General features: G+C 41.5%; 1 long non-coding RNA gene across 2 annotated transcripts in view; it reads left to right on the forward strand.

Moving 5' to 3' along the window:
* Positions 1 to 349: 349 nt before the first annotated feature.
* LOC132385012 (uncharacterized) overlaps positions 350 to 25,623 on the forward strand; it is a 125,255-nt gene continuing 99,981 nt past the window's right edge. For both annotated transcript variants that reach the window (XR_009509051.1, XR_009509052.1), the window contains exons 1-2: positions 350 to 414; positions 18,605 to 18,658. This is a non-coding gene — a long non-coding RNA (uncharacterized LOC132385012). The remainder of the gene's footprint in view (positions 415 to 18,604; positions 18,659 to 25,623) is intronic.

Here is a 25,623-nt window from a genome sequence, read left to right on the forward strand (position 1 = left end):
CTGGCTAAAGAAATTCCTTCTCAACTGGCAGGTACACTGTCAGCCAATGTGCACTATTAACCTAAATGCAAGCACGACCATTTACAAATGCCATGGTTGCACAGCTTTAAAAGGTTTGAAGGGCTCACAGTTTTCAATGGGAACATGATCCATTTATAGGTTACTTGCTGGATTATTTCTTCTGGCTGCTAGTTACATTGTGCACATTTTTGTAGACTTGTTATACTTGTCTAAAGTTTAAGCTGTCTACAGGAAGAGGTCTGGCTGTTGTTGAAGTACATTTATTGTGCATTTAAAAGCGTGTACTGAAACAAATTACTTCCAGACAAGGGTGATCTGGAAGGCCTTCCCCTAGGATTGGAATGTGACTGGAAAGGAAGAAAGCAAGGCAAGCTGCTTGCAGAATGAGGAGAGGTAAAGGAGGAGAAGGGGGTGGGGGGAAGAGAAGGGAAAGAAGGGATCTTGACAGGATGTTCTTTATCAGGAAAGTTCATACATCATTTCAGCACAAATCTGTGCTTTTGGGCTCTTCGCCTCACAAAATACAGAACAAAACCTCTGAGTCGTAATCCTTTGACAGACAGCCCAAGAACTGTGATCATAGACTATTTGGTCCTCCTACATTAAGCATCCTTCAGAGAAGTCATCAACCCTGCCAATCTGTTAAAGTCAATTCTTCAACCTTAAAGCAGGGCAAGGGCAGAATGGCCTTTTGTCATGTTTATGAGGGTTGAAGTACTTCTAAGAACATCTGGTATAACTTCTGACACAATAATTACCCATCACTGACCTTAACAAAGTGTTGTCTGCCTTCAATAAAGCAGTAGCACCAAAAAGCCTATGATCACTATTCTTGGGGCTGACAGATAATTGTGCTCACTATTCCTGAAGTTGAGAGAGAATCGTGATCACCATTCACAGTGCTGACAGAGAACTGTGATCACTATTCTCGGGGGTGACAGATATCTGTGGTCACGTTTCCTAGGGCTGACAGAGAACTGGGATCTCTATTTGTTGGAGTTGACAGAGAATGGTGGTGACTATTCTCATGGTTACAGGTAAAGGTGGTTAGAGACTCTGTAGACAATCCCTCCTAGCTCAGGGTGAACTGTGCTCACTATTCTCAGGTCTGATACATAACCATGGTCACTCTTTTCAGGGCTGACAGATATCTGTGGTCACATTTCCTGGGGCTAACAGACAACCAAGATACTATTTCTCAGAGCTGACAGAGAACCATGGTCACCATTCTCAAGGCTCATAGAAAACCATGATCACTATTCTCAAGGTTTACAGTAAATTGTGGTTACTCTTCTCGAGGCTGACAGAGAACCATGGTCAATATTCTGGAAATTGATGGAGAAGTATGCTCAGTATTCTTGGGGCTGACACAGAAATGTAATTACTCTTTTCTTGGCTGATAGAGAACGCTGCTCAGTATTCTCGGGGCTGACGGAAAACCGTGATCACTTTTGTCTTGGCTGACAGAGGACCTTGGTTTGTATTCTTGGGGCTGACAGCGAGCCATGATCAGTCTTCTCAGTGCTGACAGATAACTGAGATCGCTATTCTCTGGACTGATAGAGAACCGTGAGCACTCTTCTTGGGGCTGACAGCTAACCGTGATCACTATTCTCGGGAGTGACAGATAATGGTGATCACTATTCTCGGGGCTGACAGAGAAACATGGTCACTCTTCTTGGGCTGACAGACACCCATGATCATTCTTTTCTTGGCTAACGGAGAATGTTGGTCTGTATTCTCGGGGCTGACAGAGATCCGTGAGCACTTTTCTCAGCGGTAACAGAGAACAGTGGTCACTATTCTTGAGGCTGACAGATAACTGTGATCATTATTCTCAGGCCTGACAGAGAACCATAGACATTATTCTTGTGCTAATAGAGAATTGTGATCACTATTCTAGAGGCTGATAGATAACTGTGGTCGTTCTTCTCAGGCTGACAGAAAACTGTGATCACTATTCATGGGGCTGACTGATAATTGTAGTCAATATTCTCAGGGCTGACTGATAACTGTGATCACTCTTCTCAGACTGACCATGGTCACTATTTTTGGGACTGACAGTGAATCATGATGCCTTATCTTGGGGATGACAGATAATTGTGATCACTATTCTCGGGCCTGAGAGAGAATTGTGATCACTCTTGCCAGGTTAACATAGAACCATGATCACTCCTCTCTGGGCTGACAGACAAACATGGTGATTCAGCCATGATTACTATTCTCGGGGCTGAGGGAGAACTGTGATCATTATTCTTGAGGCTGACAGAGAACTGTCATATCTCTTCTTGGGGCTGAAAGGTAATGGTGACGACTATTCAGGAACTTGACAGATCTGCTTGGGCTCACAGAGAGCTGTGATCACTATTCTACTATTCTCAGTGCTGACTGATAATGGTAATTACTATCCTCATTTCTGACACAGAACCATGTTAACAATTCTTGGTCCTGACAGAAAACCATGGGCACTCTTCCTGGCTCACAGAGAAACATGATCACTATTGTCGGGGCTGACAGAGAACTTGTTTTGGAAGTGACAGAGAACAGTGTTCTCTGTTCTGTGTTCTGACAGATAACTGAACTCACTGTTCTCGGGTCTGACTGTTAACTGTGATTTCCATTCATGGGCATGACAGAGAACCGCAATCACTCTTTTCGGGGCTGACAGACAACCATAGTCACTATTCTTGAGACTGCCAGATAACTGTGATCACTATTCTCAGGCTGACAGAGAACTATGATCACTCTTCTCTGGACTGACAACTGTGGTCATTCTTCCTGAGTGACAGAGAACTGTGGTTATTATTCTTGGGGCTTCCAGTGAACAGTGATCATTCTACTTGGGGAAAGGCTATCAAGGATTGGGTGCTGTGTAATAACCCAGATCTTATTAGTAAGTGTTACAAGAATCACCCCTTGTAATAATGATCAGAGAGGCACAGAGAATCTGTATTTGCCAACAAGTAACTTTTATTGTCTCAACTAAAAAGCACATGGGTTCACAAACTAACTACCTGTGTGCGCCCACTAGGATTCCTGACATTTCATGTACAGTCAATGAAGAGAAAAGGTATTACCCAGGAAAGGAGTCTATGCTGACTAGGTGTTTCCTGTGGTCCTGATCTCCACGTGTCCGTGGGGTCCTCCTTATTGGCAATGGTTGGTCTCTGGTTGCTGGAGAGTTGTCGTCCCTGCATATTTGGAGCTCCTGACTCTTATAGTGTTCCTCATCAGCTGAACCATTGGATCTCCATCCCATTGGCTCATGGTCACCGTCTTACTGGTTCTAGTCCAGGGCTAGAACCAACATTGTTTCATGGTTCAGCCCACCCCAGCCTTGTGTCTTTCAACTCTGACTGGTCCAAACTAGTTAAATGAAAAACCCATCTTAGGTAGGTCTGGCATTTTACATAATAAGTAACTACTCATCCGAGAATGGTCTCAGACTTATTGCTTTGATTAGATTATCCCAGTGCATGAATCAGTTCAGAGTCCATGCCTTTTACATAACAAATAGCTAGTTGTCTGAGAATGGTCTCAGGTTTAGAAACATAGAAACAGAGAAAACCTACAGCACAATACAGGCCCTTCGGCCCACAATGCTGTGCCGAACATGTACCTACCTTAGAGATTACTAGGCTTACCTATAGCCCTCTATTTTTCTAAGCTCACGTACCTATCCAAAAGTCCCTTAAAAGACCCTATTGTATCTGCCTCTACCACCATTGCTGGCAGCCCATTCCACACACTCACCATTCTCTGCGTAAAAAACTTACTCCTGACATTTCCTCTGTACCTACTTCCAAACACCTTAAACCTGTGCCCTCTCATGCTAGCCATTTCAGCCCTGGGAAAAAGCTTCTGACTATCCACATGATCAATGCCTCTCATCATCTTATACACCTCTATCAGGTCACCTCTCATCCTCCTCTGCATCAAGGAGAAAAGGCCGAGTTCACTCAACCTATTCTCATAAGGGATGCTCCCCAATCCAGGCAACATCCTTGTAAATCTCCTCTGCACCCTTTCTATGGCTTCCACATCCTTCCTGTAGTGAGGTGAATAGAACTGAGCGCAGTTTAGCAGGTCATTACCTGAAGCTCCTTGTGTCCACATTCAATTACCCTGATTAGATTATCCAAGAGCAAAATTCAGTTCCGAGTCCACAAAATGGGGGGAAACAAAGACAACTGCCTTATTTGCTTCACCTGTCCTTGATTAAACTGCAGTTTCTTCTGGCCAACATCTCCCTCCACTTGTTACAAAGATATTTATCTTAGGATCATTATCCTCCTCTTATTCAGTGGAATGCCATGGAACCCCAGTAGGTGTGCAACACTTACATTCTATAAATAATATTAACATTTACTAATTAAATTCACCCACGTTATACTGACAATCATCTCTGCAGTTTCATGAAAGCATTATCCTTGATTTTTTCCATTATTTCAGCAATACAATTATCAGGGTACGTAAAATTAGTATTACAGCAGCATGTGATACTATTCTTACCCATGGATGCATTTGAACATTTGTCCCCTAATTCCAAAAATTACTCCAAAAGCCTGGTCACTCAATACTTTATTTGCCTTACCAGCGTGTGTTTTAATTACTTTAGTGAGTTTAGTCCATTGATGGATGATCTCCCTTGCTTTCTCCACAACACACGCCCAGTCTGCAGTCAACTGAGGAATTGGTGGCAACTCAGTAACAACATAGACCCACAGATAGTCCCAAACTGTATCAGTATGTTGGATCTTGAAGTTCTCCTGCTGGCTGAGGCAAGGTTTGTCCTCCATGGTCAAATCTAAAGTCACATTCCCTGTGGCGACATTGTGACTTTCCAAAGGGCATTGTTTCCATCCCTTAGTGTAACTTGTGGCCCCTGTTGCTCTATAATATGTCTGTCCCACAAATGCATATTGTAAGAAAGAATGATTATTCACAGGTAAAATAGACAAAGAACAATTTTCATAAGTACTGAGACCACACTTCTTAAGCTTCTGCTTTGTTATTTATTCTGGACAAGACCAGTGGTCTCCTCCTTGACAGCATCATGATAAATCTATCCCTTTCCCAGTACCATTCATAACAACTGCATGTGTTGGTGGGTTACTCAAGGATATCCATGTATTCTCACAATATTTACCAACATTGTGAACCGTTCTGAAAGGGTAGGTTGAATTATTTCCATGTCGGGGAATGTGGAATACTGCCCCGACATAAAACCTTCCTTTACCATCAACACAGGTACCCAGTACTCTGTTGGTTATTGTAAGGCTTCTAATATGACACAATGACACCCTTTCTCCCACCCATTCTTTTAGATGCTCATCTGAGACCCGATTTGGTACTTGCTGTGCTTCAAGTTGTAATAAATTAGTGCCAGTCATGGTAAGCAACCAACTAGCATATGTAACACAGATCTCAGTTTTATGCAATTCCTTAAACATGAGGTCCATGCGGTCAATAATCAGATTTGTTATATCTTGAAGGGGCTTCAGAAATTTAACTACATCCAGAGTTACCTGGGATGCATCTCGACCAATCTGATTAGTTTGTACATGATTTCAACTATTTTCTCCAGTAATATCCCTGCATCTGGTTTCCTAATTCTGCTATATCTAGGGGGTTGACAGTTGCTACCCCTGATGCATAGCCTGCACCCACTAATTCCAATAGTCCTTTTTACCTTCTATGTTTGACTGGCTTAATCTCACCCCTGCTTAGTTGTCTCCCAAGAAGATGAGTAAATAATAGTTTTATTGTAGGTGAGCACCATTCTGGCACAGTCATTTCAGTTAGATTAAAGATTAAATCCTAAATCCAAGTTTACAGCTTTTGAACGGTGCAGATTGTGAACAAATCTGAATTTGTGGAAGAAAACATTACATAGATCCTGTAGTTAACTTTCATCACTTCTCTACTATTGTGGAGATGTTGGGGTCAATTACTGCATTCTGTTTTACTTAGTGTATATTAAACATATCATTTTAACAGATATTCAATGGAACCTAAATGGGAAATATTAAGTAAATCATGTGGCATAAATAGAGTGAGCAGCCAGTGACTTTTTCCTAAAGCTGAAATGGCTAATACAAGGGGGCATACTTTTAAGGAAAGTATGTAGAGAGAGGGGATTGTAGAGGGGATGTCAGAGATAAAGTCTTTACACAGAGAGTTGTGTGTGCGTGAAACTTCCTGCCAGGGTGGTGATAGTGGTATTTAAGAATCTCTTACACATAGATAATAAAAAAATGGAGCTTTATGTAGGATAAAAGAGTTAGATTGATTTTAGAGTAGGTTAAAAGGTCGGCACGACATCGTGGGCCAAAGGGCCTGTACTGTGCTGAAATGTTCCTTGTTACATTACCTGCACATGCTGGTACACTGGCACCGAAGTGACAAATTTCCCTGTATCCTCTAACACTAATTCTACCCCATTTGTATTATGCTGGATCTCACTACATTTAGGCTCTGGTGTATTTTTTGTCACTTGTGGGTATGGAGTAGAGATTTTTCTAATAGATTTGAAAACAAAACAAAAATTCTCTGTGTCTTTTAGTGCCTTCCCCGTTCTACTCTCCCCATGTACTTCATTCCCCTCTAGGCAGTTTACAATGATGGAAGCAAATACACAAGGTAATTTCTGCTCTTATTTCCAGTATAAATCTTAAATTATTTTAAGTCCATATTTTCTATTTGTTTTTCTAGACCAGGCAATCTGGACTCCCAATTGTTTTTAGACTGAAAGTGTCCATTTTTCATCACCTAATTTTGTTTCGGGATAGGAGGGACTAGTGCTGGCTTATCTTCCTTTTCCTTTGATTTTTTTGACAAAACTTCCTTGGTTCGGAGGATGAGAGGAATGAAAATCACCGCCTTGATAGGATCTGTCCCCATCTTCTTGGAACAGTTGTTCCATCGTCAAGTCTCCCAGATCAGGGCTATCATGTACATCAATTGTTATGTGCCGATGGTGATAACATTCCTGTTGCTCCCCCACCAATTTCAGCTGCTCAACATGGAATCACCCACTTTTATCTGGAGAAGTCAGCACTTTGTACACTGAACGGCTTTCTTTGTCAATAATTTCATAGGACACTGCAAATCTTGGATTTTAAAATGAGGTGGGTTGGTGTATTCTAATCATCACTGTTTGTACTGGGCTTAATTCTATGGGACTGACTTTTGAGTCAAAGTAGGCTTTGCTCTGTTGCTTCTTCTTTCCTATTTGGTTAACTGCCACATAATTGGCCTCTTTCACTGTGTCTACCAATTATTGGACCCACTTTTCCCATACATTTTGTGTTCTGACAAATCTAATCCTAACAACTCCTCTAACCCGCTGGAAGGGCCTTGGACTAATTTGCAGATAGATTACATTGATCCCTTACCACCCGCCCCAGGAGGGTACAACTATATTCTGGTAGTAATAGATACCTTTATGAAGTAGGTGGAAGCTTTCCCGGCTAAGACAAACACAGCAAAGATCTTATTGGAAAGGATATTCATTCGCTGGAGACTATCCCAGAGTATCAAATCGGATCAAGGCACACACTTCACAGCCCAAATAATGCAAGATGTTATGGCACTTTCAGAGATCAAGCAGAGATTTCATATACCTTACAGACCACAGTCCAGTGGAATTGTGGAAAGGATGAATCAAATACTAAAAAATATGATTGCAAAAATGGTGCAACAACATGGCAGGTAGTTTTGCCTTATGTACTGATGATAATAACGAATACAGTGGCATCTGGTCAGTCGAGCCTGCTCCACTATTCAATAAGATCATGGCTGATCTGGCCATGAACTCATCTCCACCTACCTGCCTTTTCCCCATCATCCTTAATTCCTTTACTATGCAAAAAACTATCCAACCTTGTCTTAAATATATTTACTGAGGTAGCCTCCATTGCTTCACTGGGCAAAGAATTCCACAGATTCACTACTCTCTGAGAAAAGCAGTTCCTCCTCATCTCCGTCCGAAATCTGCTCCCCCGAATCTTGAGGCAATGTCCCCTAGTTCTAGTTTCACCTACCCGTGGAAACAACTTTCCTGACTCTATCTTATGTATCCCTTTCTTAATTTTATATGTTTCTATATGATCTCCTCTCATTCTTCTGAATTCCAGTGAGTACAGTCCCAGGTGACTCAATCTCTCTTCATAGTCTAACCCCCTCATCTCTGGAATCAACCTGGTGAACCTCCTCTACACCGTCTCCAAAGCCAGTATATCCTTCTTCAAGTAAGGAGACCAGAACTGCACACAGTACTCCAGGTGCGGCCTCACCAGTACCCTGTACAATTGCAGCATAACCTTCCTGCTCTTGAATTCAATCCCTCTAGCAATGAAGGCCAACATTCCATTTGCCTTCTTGATAGACTGCCAATGCCTCTTTCAGTTTTAAAGAGGACTTCATCCATATATCTCTCTGCAGTCTCTCCATATCTTCTCCACAATTTGCTTTGGAAGAAGACAAATCCTCCCTCATCCCATTGTAGTCTCCATTGTTTAGGCATAATATACTGGTTCTCATTCGAACAATTTCACCCTCCATTTGTATGAAAAACTCAGTCATACCGTGATCACTCTTTCCAAGAGGATCCCTAACTACAAGATCACTAATTTTACCTATCTCATTGCACAGGACCAGATGTAAGATAACACACTCCCTTGTAGGTTCAGTAACATGCTGTTCAAGAAAGTCATCATGGATGCATTCTATGAAGTTCTCCTCAAGACTGCCTCAACCAATTTGATTCACCCAGTCTATATGCAAGTTAAAGTCCCCCACAATAACTGCTGTTCCATTCTTATATGCCTCAGATATTTCTCTTTTTATTGCCTGTGCCACTGAAATGTTACAATTTGGTGACTGATAGACAACTCCCACCAGTGATATTTTTTCATAGAAACAAGAAAAAACCTATAGCACAATACAGGCCCTTCGGCCCATAAAGTTGTGCCGAACATGTCCCTACCTTAGAAATTACTAGGGTTACCCATAGCCCTCTATTTTACTAAGCACCATGTACCTATCTAAAAGTCTCTTAAAAGACCCTATCGTATCCACCTCCACCACCGTTGCTGGCAGCCCATTCCACGCACTCACCACTCTCTGAGTGAAAAACTTATGCCTGACATCTCCTCTGTACCTACTCCCCAGCACCTTAATCCTGTGTCCTCTTGTGGCAACCATTTCAACCCTGGGAAAAAGCCTCTGACTATCTACACGATCAATGCCTCTCATCATCTTATACACCTCTATCAGGTCACCTCTCATCCTCCGTCACTCCAAGGAGAAAAGGCCGAGTTCACTCAACCTGTTCTCATAAGGCATGCTCCCCAATCCAGGCAATTGCATATTGTCTCTCACTATCTCCCTGAATTCCCATGAATTCAAACCCACTTCACCTACACCAGTCCTTGAGCCACATATTTAACTCTCTAATCTTCTTGACCTGATGCCAATTTGCACATTGTTCAGGTTGTAATTCAGAGATTACCACCTTTTTGGTTCTGGTTTTTAATTTAGTCCCTAGATGCTTAAATTCCTTCAACAGAACCTCTTTCCTCATTCTACTTATATCATTGCTACCCACGTGGACCATGACAACTGGATCTTTCCCCTCCCACTTCAAATTCCTTTGCAGGTTGGATAAGATGTCCCAAACCCGGGCACTGGGGAGGCAGCACAGCCTTTGGGACGCTCTATCCTCATGACAGAGAACTCTGTCTATTCCCCTGACTATAGTATCCCCAACTACCCCAATATTTCTCATCTATTCCCCCCCCCACCCCGAATGGCTCCCTGATCTATGGTGACACAGTTTGGTTGCTCATCCTTCCTACAGCCCCCACTTTCATCCACACAGGGCACAAGAATCTCAGACCTGCTGGACAAGCTCAAGAGCTGAGGCTCCTCCAGCACTGTCTCTCAGATCCCACTACCCACCTCACTCACAGTCACGCCTTCTTGTCCCTGACCACAGACTGAATTTGAGGCAGATAATCTAATGGGTGTGACTACCTCCTGAAACTGAAAAAGATCACTTATTCGCATGCTTATCCGCAAACTTCACACATCAGACACTCCCTCTCCTCTCCAATGTTTATCCCCAAATTTCACACATCAGGCACTTCATCCCCACTCTGATGTTTATCCCTAAAGTTCACACAGTAAACCTCTATCCCCTCTCTGATGTATATACCCAAATTTTACACATCGGACACTTCTTCTCCCCTACAATGTTTCACACATCAAATGCTCCTTCCCCACTAGGCTGCTGTTCCCCAAACTTCACACATCAATCTCTTCAAACCTTCTCCAATGTTTATCCCCAAATTGCTCACATCAGACACTTCTTTTCTGCGATGTTTATTCCCTAATTTCACACATCAAACACTTCTTCCCCTCTCCAATGTTTATCACAAAATTAAACACATCAAACCTTCATCCCCTTTCTGATTCTTAGTCAAGTTTCACACATAGGGTTCACTATTGGGACAGTGAATGGATAATCTCTTTTAGTCATGTTCAACATGTCTTCTCATAAGACAGTAACTCTTGAAGGAATAGTAAGACAAATTCTCTGCTCAAGTCTGTGGAAAGAAACCTTTACCCAAAGACTTCCAAAGCGGTGTGGTTGGTCTTAGCTCACATCCAACTGAAAATAATCATTGATTTTGAGAAAATTAAAGGCATGGATGAAGTCCTCTTTAAAACTAAGAGAGGCATTGGGAGGCTGATACATTGGAGTTGATGCATACTAGCAGTACATGCAGTAGGTTTAGGAGGTCTAGCTTCCCAAGGAAATTGTAGTGCACCAAAGAACCTCAAGTGTCTCAGACCTCCCCCAGTATACAGTTGTACAAAGCACAGGTTCTAATGAAAATCAGGAAAAGTGAAAATGCTGGAAATCTGAAATAAAAAAAAACATTCAGCGTGTCAGAGAGCACCCATGAAAAGTGAACCAATTTTCCACAGGATGAGCTTAAGGTAGTTTGAGAGAAGAATAGCCAAACTCTTTACAGTGGACAATAATAAGCTCAAAATTATCTCAATCAGTTAACAGCAACAATCTGCTGGAGAAACTCAACTGACTGAGCCCATCTGTAGGAGGAAAGGAATTATCAATAAATGGGCTCAAAACACTTAGCAGGACAGTCCTTAAGTGGGGTTTTGAACAAAACTTAAGACAGTTCCTTTCCCCTCACCTGTTAAATTTCATCAGAAGATTTGTGTGTTTCTCCAGATTCCAACATCTGCAGTCTTTTGTGTCTCTAGTTCTTCAGTTAATCCTGATTCCCTTCCAATGTGTCATTTCAGTGGCTACAAAAAGAGCTCAGAAAATCTTTGAAGACTTGTAATTGTTTATTTTTCCTTTATAAAACAACATTAAAAGTTTCTCTCAGTTTGTATGCTTTCTCTGCCAATTTGTTTAGATGTTAATATCATATCATTCCAGCTGTTACTAAAGCCTCCTTTAACTTGAACCATGTCTGATTCAGGGATGAAACAGCGATGGTGGTAAAGTGAATGCCATTTCCTTCATGCATCAATAAAACACTCCACCACATTGATACAATCTGGCTTTTTTGAACATTCTTTTCTCTCCATGATCTAACAATGACTCAAGTGTGACTGCAATACATGCCTTGTCATTTCCAAATCCTTTATCTGTTTGATTTACAATAACCTAATCTTCAATGGTACGTATGTCTAGTAGATGTATCCGGATTACACTATTAGATTCTGCCTGGAATTCTGTCCAAAATTAGAACTCTTTCTTCTTGAATAAAGGTTTGCCTCTAATCCAAATTGTGTTGGCATTGGAAGGTGGAAGTGGATTAGACAACTGGTAGCTGGGGCAGTGGGGAGGGAGAGAAAGCTAAATGCTAGGGAAAAATAGGAGATGGAATGCAAGAAGACAATGAAGTGAGTTCAGTGTAAAAGTTTATCCTGGAATTATAAGTTGCTATGAGGAAAGAGGATAAGGCAAATTACTCTTCCCTCCAACTCACTCTGATTTCAAGCTGAGGAAGGGGGGAGTTAGGTGTTATTTAGGTTGACCATTTAGCAAGCTGGACTTTTTCTTATTATATGTTATATGAATGGACTTTAAATCAGTGGGTTGATACTAATGGAATGGGTGTTCATTCCCGACCACAGTCCTGAACATGATCCCGGGAACAAATATATAAAATATAGGAACTAGAGCAAATTGTGGATTGGATCACCTCTAACAGTACTTCCAAGCACCGGACACAGCCCTGAGAAAACAGAACACGCTGAAAATAAACTATTCAGCAAAATCTGCAGAGAGAGAATCAGAGTGAACATTTCATGAAATCAATCTGAAATGACATCTGTTTTTCTCACAATAGATGTTGCTTAAACTGCTGAGTATTTGCACCATTTTCTGTTTTCAGTTCAGATTTCCAATGGATTCAGTTTTTTTGCTGTTTTAAAGTAAATTTGTTGTAATGTGTTATCCAACCTAGCCTAAGGCAATAACATTACACTAGAACATTTTAAACTGTATTTTCCCATGGCTTAATAATACATTGAAACTCACAGATGAACAATGGCCTCTTGATTGGGAGAACAAGAACAGTTACTGTAAGTGAACATTCAATTTCACAAAAGTTTATGTCGTTCATTGCCATCATGTATCCCTGTATCACCTTACTGGTTATAACTGAATGATTGTTTAAAGAAATACTTTGACTTTCTCCATAATGAGCACATTCCCCTAAACTTGGCTGTTATTGTATTTATCTTGGGGTTCAGCTGCCTTTCCAGAAAAAGTAAGCAAATGAGGTCAGAAGAACATGTAACTCAGTAACCAACACTTGGTTTGTACCCAGACCATTCTTCTGCTGAGCTACTGGCTTGACTCCATAATATTATCCCAATATCACAATGTTTGCACAATTTAGTGATATCTGCCACCAAGTCAAATGTGCCTGCAGTCAAGACTATATCTTTGCAGCACAAGCAGAATAATGACAAAGTAAGCAGCAACTGCTGCATGATGCAATCGATTAATTCTCGGCATTACAGCAGTGACGGCACCCCAGATTGTAAGATTCTCACTTCAGTCTTCATTGTGATCACTTGTAATCATTGTGTATGTCAGTGCCCATTCCCTTGTGGTCCAATCAGTTAATTTCCGATGCACAATGTTCCCATTCCTATCCTATCCTTATGACCATTTGGTGTTCCCTCCTTGAACCACCTAGCAAAACCCTAATCACTACAGTTTGGCAACATTATCCACTTTAACCACTTAGCAGTGAAATTGATCTTTTTTGTTCTAATATGTCCTTTCTTGTAAAAATTGTGTATAATTTATTTCTAATTTGTGCTTTTTCTGGTGAATGCTGCTCACATACTCAGTGGCCATTTTATTACACACACCTGCTTATTAATGCAAATATTTAATAAGCCAATCATGAGGCAGTAACTGAATGAAGAAAAAGCATACAGGCATGCTGAAGAGGCTCAGTTGTTGTTCATACCAAACAACCGAAGGGGGAAGAAATGTGATCCAAGTGACTTTGACCGTGGAATGATTGTTTGTGCCAGATGGGATAATAGTCTCAGAAATTGCTGATCTCCTGAGATTTTCATGCAGAACAGTCTCTAGAGTTTATAGAGAATAGTGTGAAAAACAAAAAAAGACATCCATCTAGCGGCAGTTCTGTGGGTAAAATCACCTTGTTAATGAGAGAGGTTAGACTGTTTCAAGCTGGCAGGAAGGTGACAGCAACTCAAATAACCACATGTTAAAACACTAGTGTGTAAAGAGCAATTCTGAATGCACAATACGTTGAACCTTAAAGTGGATGAGCTACAACAGCAAAAGACTATGAACGTACACTCAGTGGCCACTATGTGTATGATGCTACGTATCTGTGATGCTGCTGCAAGTGTGTTTTTCATTACACATGTTCATACATGTATTTGTGCATAGCAGAATAAACTCGACTTTGACCTTGACCATGGAACAATAGCAGGGAATCACTCCAGGCCCCACAGGATTCCAGCATCCACCTACCTACCAACAATTCCACTCACACACTCCTGATAAAAATCAGCATAGTGAAGAGACAAAATAAGGAAATATTTGTACAGCATTGCTCATTACCACAGGATGCCCCAAAGGACTTCACAACAACACTTTTAATGTATGGCTGCAACATAGGTGCAAGCAAACATTTAATATAGTCTAGGCTTTTTATTACACTTTTTTAAAATTTGATTTGATTTCAATGCAATTGCAAAATAGAAGCTGAATATAAATCACATCCTCTGGTAATATGTGTATTTAGCAAAAATGACCAAGGGCTCAATTCTAGAGTTCTGCAATGTAATTTTCTTGATTGCCCAAGGAAATGAAAGAAAAGTTTGGAAGAATGATTCAACAGTCTGTGGACATTGAATGACAGCTTGTTTGAAGGAAGATTGTTTGTTATACTGAACACCACTTTTTCACTCCCACATTATTTTTCTTTCTTTTCAAATTTAATAGCCCCTTCACCCCACCAAGAAAAGTTATTGCACAACAAGAAATAGCTGAAAATACTTTAAATAATTTCAGCCCGTCATATGACAAACCAAACATTGACTGAATTTTGAGATGTAACTGCTACCAATAATGTCTCAAGCTTCAGAAACAGGAAAAGTGTTTAATGTTTGAACCACTTCAAAGTTTTAAGTCAATAGCTTTCTATTAAGATCCTTAAGATTGATCAATATTTATATCTGTGGAAAGAATGAAAGAACGCGGAAAAAATAGCAAGCTAAATTTGACATCTTAAGCCAATTAAAGTAAGGAAAGGCATAATGTGATAGATAGTTTGTCAATTTACAGCTGCAATAAAACACTGAGTACCTTGGCAAACCTTTATGACCTGTTTGTCATCATGTCCAATAAGAAACTCTGCAGCTAAGCTTTGGAAGGGGGCTGAGGACAGAGCTTACACTGAATCATAAAGTCAAACGGCACCGAAACAGGCTGTTTGCCCACTATGTCTATACCAATCATTTTGCCCATACACCTTAGGATGAAGGATCAGAATTAGACCTTTTGGCCCTTTCAAGTCTAGCCCACCTTTCAATCACGGCTGACTTTTTTTCCAAACTCAATCTCCTGCCTTCTCAACATGACCTTTAACCCCTTTACTACTCATGAACCTATCAACCTCTGCCTTAAATACCCCCAATGACTTGATCTCCACTGCCCAGTGTGGCAACGAATTCTACAGATTCTTCACCCATTGGCTGAAGGAATTCCTTCTCATTGTGGTTTTAAAGGAACATTCCCTTATCTTGAGGCTGTGCTCTCAGATCCAGTTACACCAATCCAATTTGCTCACATTAGGATCATATCCATCTATTTAAATGCCTCTTCTTTGTAATAATTGTATCTAACTCCACCACCTCCTCGTGCAACTTACTTCAGATACCAACCACTCTGTGTAAAAAAATACCCTTCAGATCCCCTTTAAAACTCCTTCTCACCTTCAACCTAATGGGGGAAAAGATTATGATCTTCTACCCGACTTATGCCTCTAATAATCTTATTTACTTTTATCAGGTCACTTCTTAGATTCCTTTGCACCAAGCAAAACAAGCTCCATCCTATCGAAACTCCTCCAATCCAGGCAACATCCTGCTGAACGTCCTCTGCATGTTTGCCGTTGCAATCACATTCTTCCTACAGCATGTGAACATAACCACACACAATATTCCAAGTTCTGCTTAACCAGTGTTTTGTAATGAGTTGCTGACACACATTCAACTTCCAATTTGCTCCAGGAATTGGGAGATGAACTGTAACTGAGGAAAAGTGATAAAAGAGTGTATTTATATAACAGTTTATCACAACTTTCAGAAATGTCCCAAAGGACTTCCCACACAATTATTTTTGCCTTTTAGTTGTTACTTCTTTGTGTGTAAACAATATGATTACTTTGGATACAGTGCAGCACTTGGCATAATTAACAATAAAAATTGGCCTGCGCTAATATAGTTTCCTATAGATCCCCAGTACTTTCAACACTGTGAAGTAAGCAATTTTAAATATTATTGTACTCTAGGAATAGCCAATTATATTTGCAATTTTATTCTTGATGAAAGAATATCTGTAGAAAACTATTCCTTGAATAGTATTCTGAGGGCTTTACCAGTTGAGACACTTCAATGCAGTACTGAAGAGAGGTGTACTGTCCAATTGTTGGCTTTTAGCTAGAATATTCTCATTCTGGCTGCATCCTTCTTTTGACTTACAGTATATGCTAATCATTTCAATATTCATCATGAATACTTCAGATTTGCTTTATTCAAAGTAATCACCAACTGGTACCAAAAAAAAAGCCCTACAACAGATGCAGGAAATGTAAATCAAAAACAAAGAAAAATTATTGGGAATACACAGAAGATCAGACCAAATCTGTAGAGAATGAGTTATGTTTTAGATCATTGGAAACCTGATGAGTCCATTATTGTTTTATTTCATTGGTGATTTTGAGAGGGAGAGTGGAGCAAATATTAAAATTGTTTCTTTGGCCAACATTTTTGCAAGCCAGTCAGCTGCTGCAAGATATATGGCATGTGTGCTAGTAGGCTTCCCCTAAGAATTAAATACAGCTAGAGAATAAAAACAAACCATGCAGAGGTGTAAGGGAAGGCAGAGAAGGGTATATTCCTAATATGAGCAAGTAGGATTAGTGTATATGGGCATAAATATGTGCACAGGCTCAAAGGGTCAAAGGCCCCATTTCTGTGCTACATGACTTTTTAACTTTATGTACAGAGAGGAGGAGAAAAGTTCCCAACTGAAGCAACTCTCCTACCTAAAGAGGTTATAGTTGTGTTTGAGAAGTCTTCCTTAATGAGGTTTTCACAGAAATTTCCAACTGCTTAACATTCAACACCAGCCTCAGAACAGGATTAAGGCCATTTACACTGCTGCTGGTAACTGTGTGCTGAGAAGTGTGAGGTTCTACATTTTGGCAGGAATAATCCAAATAGAACATACAGGGTAAATGGTAGGGCATTGAGGAATGCAGAGGAACAGAGAGATCTAGGAATAACAGTGCATAGTTCCCTGAAGGTGGAGTCTCATGTAGATAGGGTGGTGAAGAAGGCTTTTGGAACGCTGGCCTTTATAAATCAAAGCATTGAGTACAGAAGTTGGAATGTAATGTTAAAATTGTACAAGGCATTGGTAAGGCCAAATTTAGAATATTGTGTGCAGTTCTGGTCACTGAATCATAGGAAAGATATCAATAAATTAGAGAGAGTGTAGAGACGATTTACTAGGATGTTACCTGGGTTTCAGCACTTAAGTTACAGAGAAAGGTTGAACAAGTTAGGTCTCTATTCATTGGAGCGTAGAAGGTTGAGGGGGGATTTGATCGAGGTATTTAAAATTTCGAGAGGGATAGATGGAGTTGACGTGAATAGGCTGTTTCCATTGTTTCCATTGAGAGTAGGGGAGATTCAAACGAGAGGACATGATTTGAGAGTTAGGGGGCAGAAGTTTAAGGGAAACACAAGGGGTATTTCTTTACTCAGAGAGTGATAGCTGTGTGGAATGAGCTTCCTGTAGAAGTAGTAGAGGCCAGTTCAGTTGTGTCATTTAAGGTAAAATTGGATAGGTATATGGACAGGAAAGGAGTGGAGGGTTATGGGCTGAGTGCGGGTAGGTGGGACTAGGTGAGATTAAGAGTTCGGCACAGACTAGGAGGGCCGAGATGGCCTGTTTCCGTGCTGTGATTGTTATATGGTTATATGGTTATAACTGTGGCTCTGAAATTCTGGCATTTTCAAGATTGTTGGTGGAAATGTTAAAGTTTAAAGTTCAAAGGAAGTTTATTATCAAAGTACATATATGTCACCATATGCAACCTGGAGATTCATTTGAGGCGGCATGTTAGTGTAGTAGTTAGCACAACGCTTTACAGTACCAGACACCCACGTTCAATTCCCGCTGCTACTTGTAAGGAGTTTGTATGTGCACCCTGTGACCACGTGGGTTTCCTCTGGGTGCTCTAGTTTCCTTCCAAGGTCCAAAGGCGTACCGGTTGGTAGTTTAATTGGTCATTGTAAATTGTCTCGTGATTAGGCCAGGGTTAAATTGGGGGATTGTTGGGCAGCACGGCTTGAAGGCTGGAAGGGCCTGTCCTGTGCTGTATCTCAATAAAAAATAAAGTTTTCTTGTGGGCAGACTTGATAAATCCAATGACCATAATAGAATCAATGAAAGACTGCATCAACAGAGCAGACAACTAGTGTGCAAAAGACAACAACCTGTGCAAGTACAAAAACAAGGAAAAATAAATAAATAAAGCAATAATTATTGAGAATATGAGATGAAGAGTCCTTGAAAATGAGTCCATAGATTGTGGGGACAGTTTAGTGATGGGGTAAGTGAAGTTGAGTGAAGTTATCCACTTTGGTTCAAGAACCTTATGGTTGTACACAAATTTTTTCAATGCAACACTGGGAAAAGTTGTAGTTTGTTCCTGCCCATGATTTTCCATTCTCCTTTTTCTTTTGACAGGTTGAAACAAGTCTCTGCACCAGACACAATGCATTGCCCTTGAAAAATCTACAGGTGAGTATTAATGACAAGCCTTACTGTGCACAGCCAATGAATAGCATAAAAAACTGATTGCAAGCAGAAAATGCTATGATTAATTAGTGCATTAATGAGGGAATTTAGAATTTATGCACTATGTAATGTTTGATGTGAATACTGCTCACTGAATTATTAAAGGAATCCTGGATAAAATCCCAGTTTAAAGAGACAGAACAGGAAGAAATGTAAATATGTCTGTGCCAAGTTATTTATTTTTCATCTAATGTTTGATACATATTTCTTCTCTATCTAACTCTGGTTATGGGAAAATTTAGGCAAAGCATGTTACAGGATCTGATCACGGCTGATCTGAGAAACAAAGTGGTCAAGTCACCATAAAATAATTGAATTACTGCTTTGTAATGCAAAGTAGAAGGAAGACTCTCTCTGGTTTTCTGCCCATCGGTATCAGTAACACACGATAGGAACTGGGAATTGGGAAAATGCATGACAACAATCTCTCCTGGTCCCCTTTAGTTTTTTGCCTTATTCAGTTAAATTATGTATGAATTGAGCATGCTCGTGATTAATGGATTTTTTCCCAGCTGTTTCAAATATTTTCTCTGTTGTCATTGGGAAAAACTGCAGCATCCTTATTTAAAGAGGAAAGCAACAAAATATTCAATATCGCAGAACAAATTGATGCTCAGTCTTTCCAAGTGCTCAGCAGATTCTAAAGCAAAATGAGAACTTTAAAACATTGCTCAAAATGTCAACATTCATAAGTACCCCAAGGCACCTAAATGGAAGAAACACATTTTGAAAAAAGCATTACTGAAATCACAAGACCCTAAGATGTAGGAACAGGAGCAGGCCGTACAGTCCAAACTGTCACAAAACCATACAATAGAATCATGGCTAAATCGACATTCCAGCCTTTTCCCAAAAATCCTTGATTCCTCTGCTTATGAGAAATGTAAGTCTAGAATGCACACAAGGGTTCTGTACCAAGAGCTCTGACAACCAGAAGGACCAAACTTTTTACAGCACTTGAGATGTGGTCTTACTTGTCATTTCTTTAGTTGCTGTAAGCCCTCACGATATTCCATTAGCTTTGCACAATTGCTGCTGCAACTGTGCACTTGATGCAAATAGTGATTTACCCACACAGCCACCACCCTTGGTACTGCAGCTATCAGCACTTTTTCTCCATTTATATACACTAAATTCCAACAATCCATTATCACACTGTTGGGAGATCTCAATGGTTTAGCACCTAGCTTACTAGATGCTGATTTCCCCACTCCCTTTCACACAACAAGAACTTGATTTCCCCAAATCCCTTAACACACCAGGACCTTGGTTTCCCTACTCCCTTTATCTCACCAGGACCCTGATTTCCCCTCTCCCTGTAACACACCAGGACCCTGGTTTCCCTTCTCCCTTTAACACACCAGCACCCTGATTTCACCATTCCATTTAACACATCAGGACCTGATTTCCCCAAGCCCTTTAACATAAGAACATAAGTGTTATGATATACTTGTACATGCACTTGTGAGCAGACGATTAAAGTTGGTGTGCATACGCCGTTGTTTTTATCCTAAATATTTGTCTCGAAACATGGTGGCAGCAGTGGTGCTTGGAAAATTGCTTTTCTCAACCGCAGCGCCCGGTTTTTTCAACTTGCAGTCGGCAGCATAATAATAGCACAACTCTGAAACAGCGGAGGGTAAGTGTAAGAGTAGAAAAATGTCAACTGAGACGAGCAACCAGCCACAAATAGAGATGGACACAGTAGTAATGCCTGGAGGTGAGACAGCAGAATCAGTGGCATCCAGCACTCGCGGGCAACCCTGTGCTGGCGAACCATGGTCAGGCCAGAAGTCCTCCCCCATTCATCCGCGTTCGCCTGCCACCAGCCGTGAAGGTCAACCGCGGACTGATAGACGGATGGAAGACATGGCAGCAGATGTGGATTAACTACAGCGTCGTAGCACAAATGCACAAACAAGTTCCAGCATACCAGACAGCATTATTATTGCATACAATTGGACCGTCAGGACTTGAGGTCTACAACAGTTTTGTGTTCACAGATGAGGCTGAAGGCCAAGACCTCACAAAGATTTTAGCTGCATTTGACAAGATATACTATTGGTGAGAAAAATGAGACATATGAACAGTACTTGTTCAATAAACGGCAACAAGAACAAGGTGAGATCTTGGAATCGTTTCTTTCCGGCCTTAGATCTCTTGCAAAGACATGTAATTTTTGCTGGTGTATGTCAGACAGTCTGCTGAGAGACAAGATCATACTGGGCATTAACGACTCCCAAACCAGCTAACAATCAATAACTGCATTGAAGTAGTGGGGGGGAGGGGATGAACTGGAAATATAAAGATGGAGTTAAAGGGAAAGTGAAAATAGGAAAAGTTAAAAAGGACAACAGAATCAATGGAGCATAAAGTTCAAGAAGAGATCATTTAGTATGGCCAAGTGAAATAGGAATTGATATGAAAGGTGAGGGGAGTAACGAATTAAAAGTATTATATATGAATGCACGAAGTATAAGGAATAAAGTAGATGAGCTTGAGGCTCAGTTGGAAATTGGCAAGTACGATATTGTGGGAATAACAGAAACATGGCTTCAAGTGGACAGGGCCTGGGAAATGAATATTCAAGGATATACATCTTATCGAAAAGACAGACTGACAGGCAGAGGGGGTGGGGAGGCTCTGTTGGTGTGGAATGATATTCAGTCCCTTGCGAGGGGGGACATAGAATCAGGAGATGTAGAGTCAGTATGGATAGAACTGAGAAATTCTAAGGGTAGAAAGACCCTAATGGGAGTTATCTACAGGCCCCCAAACAGTAGTCTGGATGTAGGGTGTAAGTTGAATGAAGAGTTAAAATTGGCATGTTTCAAAGGTACTGTTGTCATGGGGGATTTCAACATGCAGAATTTCAACTGGGAGAATCAGAATGGTACTGGACCCCAAGAAAGGGAGTTTGTGGAGTGTCTCCGAGATGGATTCTTAGAACAGCTTGTACTGGAGCCTACCAGGGAGAAGGCAATTCTAGATTTAGTGTTGTGCAATGAACCGGATTTGATCAGGGACCTTGAGGTAAAGGAGCCATTAGGAGGTAGTGACCATAATATGATATGTTTTAACCTACAATTTGAGAAGGAGAAGGGAAAATCGGATGTGTCAGTACTACAGTTGAACACTATGGAGCTATGAGGGAGGAGCGGGCCAAAGTTCAATGGAACAATACCCTAGCAGGGAAGACAGTGGAACAACAATGGCAGGTATTTCTGGGAATAATGCAGAAGGTGCAGGATTGGTTCATTCCAAAGAGGAAGAAAGATCCTAAGGGGAGTAAGGGGAGGCCGTGGCTGACGAGGGAAGTAAAGGACAGTGTAAAAATAAAAGAGAAAAAGTATAACATAGCAAAGATGAGCGGGAAACCAGAGGACTGGGAAGCTTTTAAAGAGCAACAGAAGATAACAAAAAAGGCAACACACTGAGAAAAAATGAGGTACGAAGGTAAACTAGCCAAGAATATAAAGGAGGATAGTAAAAGCTTCTTTAGGTATGTGAATAACAAAAAAATATTTAAGTCCAAAATTGGGCCATTGAGAAAGAAACGGGTGAATTTATTATGGGGAACAGGGAAATGGCAGATGAGTTGAACAGGTGCTTTGGATCTGTCTTCACGAGGGAAGACACAAACAATCTCCCAGATGTAATAGTGGCCAAAGGAACTAAGGTAAAGGATGAACTGAAGGAAATTTATATTAGGCAAGAAACGGTGTTGGATAGACTGTTGAGTCTGAAGGCTGATAAGTCCCTGGGACCTGATGATCTGCATCCCAGGGTACTTAAGGAGGTGGCTCTAGAAATCGTGGACACATTGGTAATCATTTTCCAATGTTCTATAGATTCAGGAACAGTTCCTGCAGATTGGAGGGTGGCTAATGTTGTCCCACTTTTCAAGAAAGGAGGGAGAGAGAAAACAGGGAATTATAGACCGGTTAGCTTGACGTCAGTGGTGGGAAAAATGCTGGAGTCAATTATAAAAGAGGAAATTACGACACATTTGGATAGCAGTAGAAGGATCAGTCCGAGTCAGCATGGATTTATGAAGGGAAAATCATGCTTGACTAATCTTCTGGAATTTTTTGAGGATGTAACTATGAAAATGGACAAGGGAGAACCAGTGGATGTAGTGTACCTGGACTTTCAGAAAGCCTTTGATAAAGTCCCATATAGGAGATTAGTGGGCAAAATTAAGGCACATGGTATTGGGGCAGAGTACTGATATGGATTGAAAATTGGCTGGCTGACAGAAAACAAAGAGTAGTGATTAATGGGTCCCTTTCGGAATGGCAGGCTGTGACCAGTGGGGTACCGTAAGGTTCGGTGCTGGGACCGCAGCTGTTTACAATATACATTAATGATTTAGATGAAGGGATTAAAAGTAACATTAGCAAATTTGCTGATGACACAAAGCTGGGTGGCAGTGTGAAATGTCAGGAGGATGTTATGAGAATGCAGGGTGACTTGGACAGGTTGGGTGAGTGGACAAATGTATGGCAGATGCAGTTTAATGTGGATAAATGTGAGGTTATCCACTTTGGTGGCAAGAACAGGAAGGCAGATTACTATCTAAATGGAGTCAAGTTAGGTAAAGGGGAAGTACAACGAGATCTAGGTGTTCTTGTATATCAGTCAATGAAAGCAAGCATGCAGGTACAGCAGGCAGTGAAGAAAACTAATGGCATGCTGGCCTTTATAACAAGAGGAATTGAGTATAGGAGTAAAGAGGTCCTTTTGCAGCTGTACAGGGCCCTGGTGAGACCTCGCCTGGTCTCCAAATTTGAGGAAGGACATGCTTGCTATTGAGGGAGTGCAGCGTAGGTTCACAAGGTTAATTCCCGGAATGGCGGGACTGTCATATGTTGAAAGATTGGAGCAACTGGGCTTGTATACACTGGAATTTAGAAGGATGAGAGGGGATCCGATTGAAACATATAAGATTATTAAGGGATTGGACACACTGGAGGCAGGAAGCATGTTCCTGCTGATGGGTGAGTCCAGAACTAGAGGCCACAGTTTAAGAATAAGGGGTAGGCCATTTAGAACAGAAATGCGGAAAAACATTTTCACCCAGAGAGTGGTGAATATGTGGAATGCTCTGCCCCAGAAGGCAGTGGAGGCCGTCTCTGGATGCATTCAGGAGAGAGTTAGATAGAGCTCTTATAGATAGCAGGGTCAAGGGATATGGGGAGAGGGCAGGAACGGGGTACTGATTATGTATGATCAGCCATGATCACAGTGAATGGCGGTGCTAGCTAGAAGGGCCAAATGGCCTACTCCTGCACCTGCTGTCTATTGTCTATTGACATCCGTAAAAGCACAGGAGTGGCTGAATCACACCTACAAGCATTCAGCACAGCTGCAGATAGCAGGTCCGCTACTGTCCATGGGATTAAACCTCGCGCTAACAAGAAAGGTTCAAAGCATCCTGAACAGAAGGTGAGTGCTAGTGGTGGAGCCAGAGCAAAAGGCACCTTGAACAACCACAGAAGCAAAGTGAACCTTTGCAAGTACTGTGGCACAGAACATGCAAGAGACAAGTAACAATGCCCAGCATACGGACAGGTGTTCAAGGTGTGTGGCATTCGAAATCACTTTGTAAAGGTAAGCAAGCAGAAGCCGTGCATGGTGTGGAAACACAAAGCGATGACTAAACTGACAGTGACAGCAGCACCGAGTTTGTCGACAATGTCATACTGGTGGTCAGCAGTTTGAAGACAAGGGGTGACATATTCGCACAGATGCTCATCAATGGAAAGCCAATAGACTTCCAAGTCGACAGAGGGGCGAGCATTAACATTTTACCCTGGAAATACTTGGAGGGAGTATTTTACACACTAAGACAATGCACAAAAAAGCTGCTGATGTGGAACAAGACCACCATGGATGCAGAAGGGATGTGCAGAGTGAAATTGCATAACCCCATGACGAACCGCAAGAATTTGTCACTGATGACTTTACACCATTGCTGTGAAGCAGGGCCAGCCAGCAAATGAAGCTGGTTACAGTCAACGATGGCAACTTTTGCAGGGTGCATGCATTGACACTCAAGGAAAAACAATGCACACCAGAGGAACGCTATGCAGAGGTGATCGATTATGTGCTTGGGTAGCTTCTGGGTGCAGCCCACCTGAAGATTGATGAGGAAGTTCAACCCACAGTGTTACCCCCACGATGTCTACCTCACGCTATGAAGCGGAAAGTGAAAGCTGAGCTTGATCAACTGGTAGACCTCAAGGTGATAGCTCCAGTCCATGAACCTACAAGGTGGGCTAGCCACCCTGTGGTCACAGAGAAGAAGAACAGCAATCTTCGTATATGCATTGACCCTCGACCATTGAACAAAGCGCTGAGGAGAGAACACTACCCTCTTCCGGTGATAGAGGACATTTTGCCAGATCTTCACCAGGCTAAGGATTTCAGCAAGCTTGACATGAGTTCTACATTCTGGCAAGTGAAATTGGACAGCGAATCAAGCGTGCTCACCACCTTCAACACAGCTTTTGGGCAGTATAGATGGCTCAGACTTCCATCTGGAACCAGCGTTTCATCAGAGTGATGCACCATCAATAACTCTCGGAGACGTGAGGCGAGAGATAGGCTTTTATTATCTGGAAGAAAGAGCACTATCAGCAGCAAGAGACCATCACACAACATCCTGGAAACTGAGGGAGGAGCAGTGCCTCCAATCGCCTTTATACAGGGGTCTGTGGGAGGAGCCACAGGAGCAGTCAGTGGGAGGGGGGCGTGTCCAGACAGGTATATGTAGTTCACCACATTCACCCCCTCTTTGTTTTAAAAGACAGTCCCCATGGGGCGAAGTTTCTTACAAGTATATTTACAGGTTAAGTCTATCAGGTGGTTGAACCTGTCACTGCGATCTACATAGCGCCGGCGGT

The sequence above is a fragment of the Hypanus sabinus genome, chromosome X1 (assembly GCF_030144855.1).
Source record: "Hypanus sabinus isolate sHypSab1 chromosome X1, sHypSab1.hap1, whole genome shotgun sequence".
Lineage (NCBI taxonomy): Eukaryota > Metazoa > Chordata > Chondrichthyes > Myliobatiformes > Dasyatidae > Hypanus > Hypanus sabinus.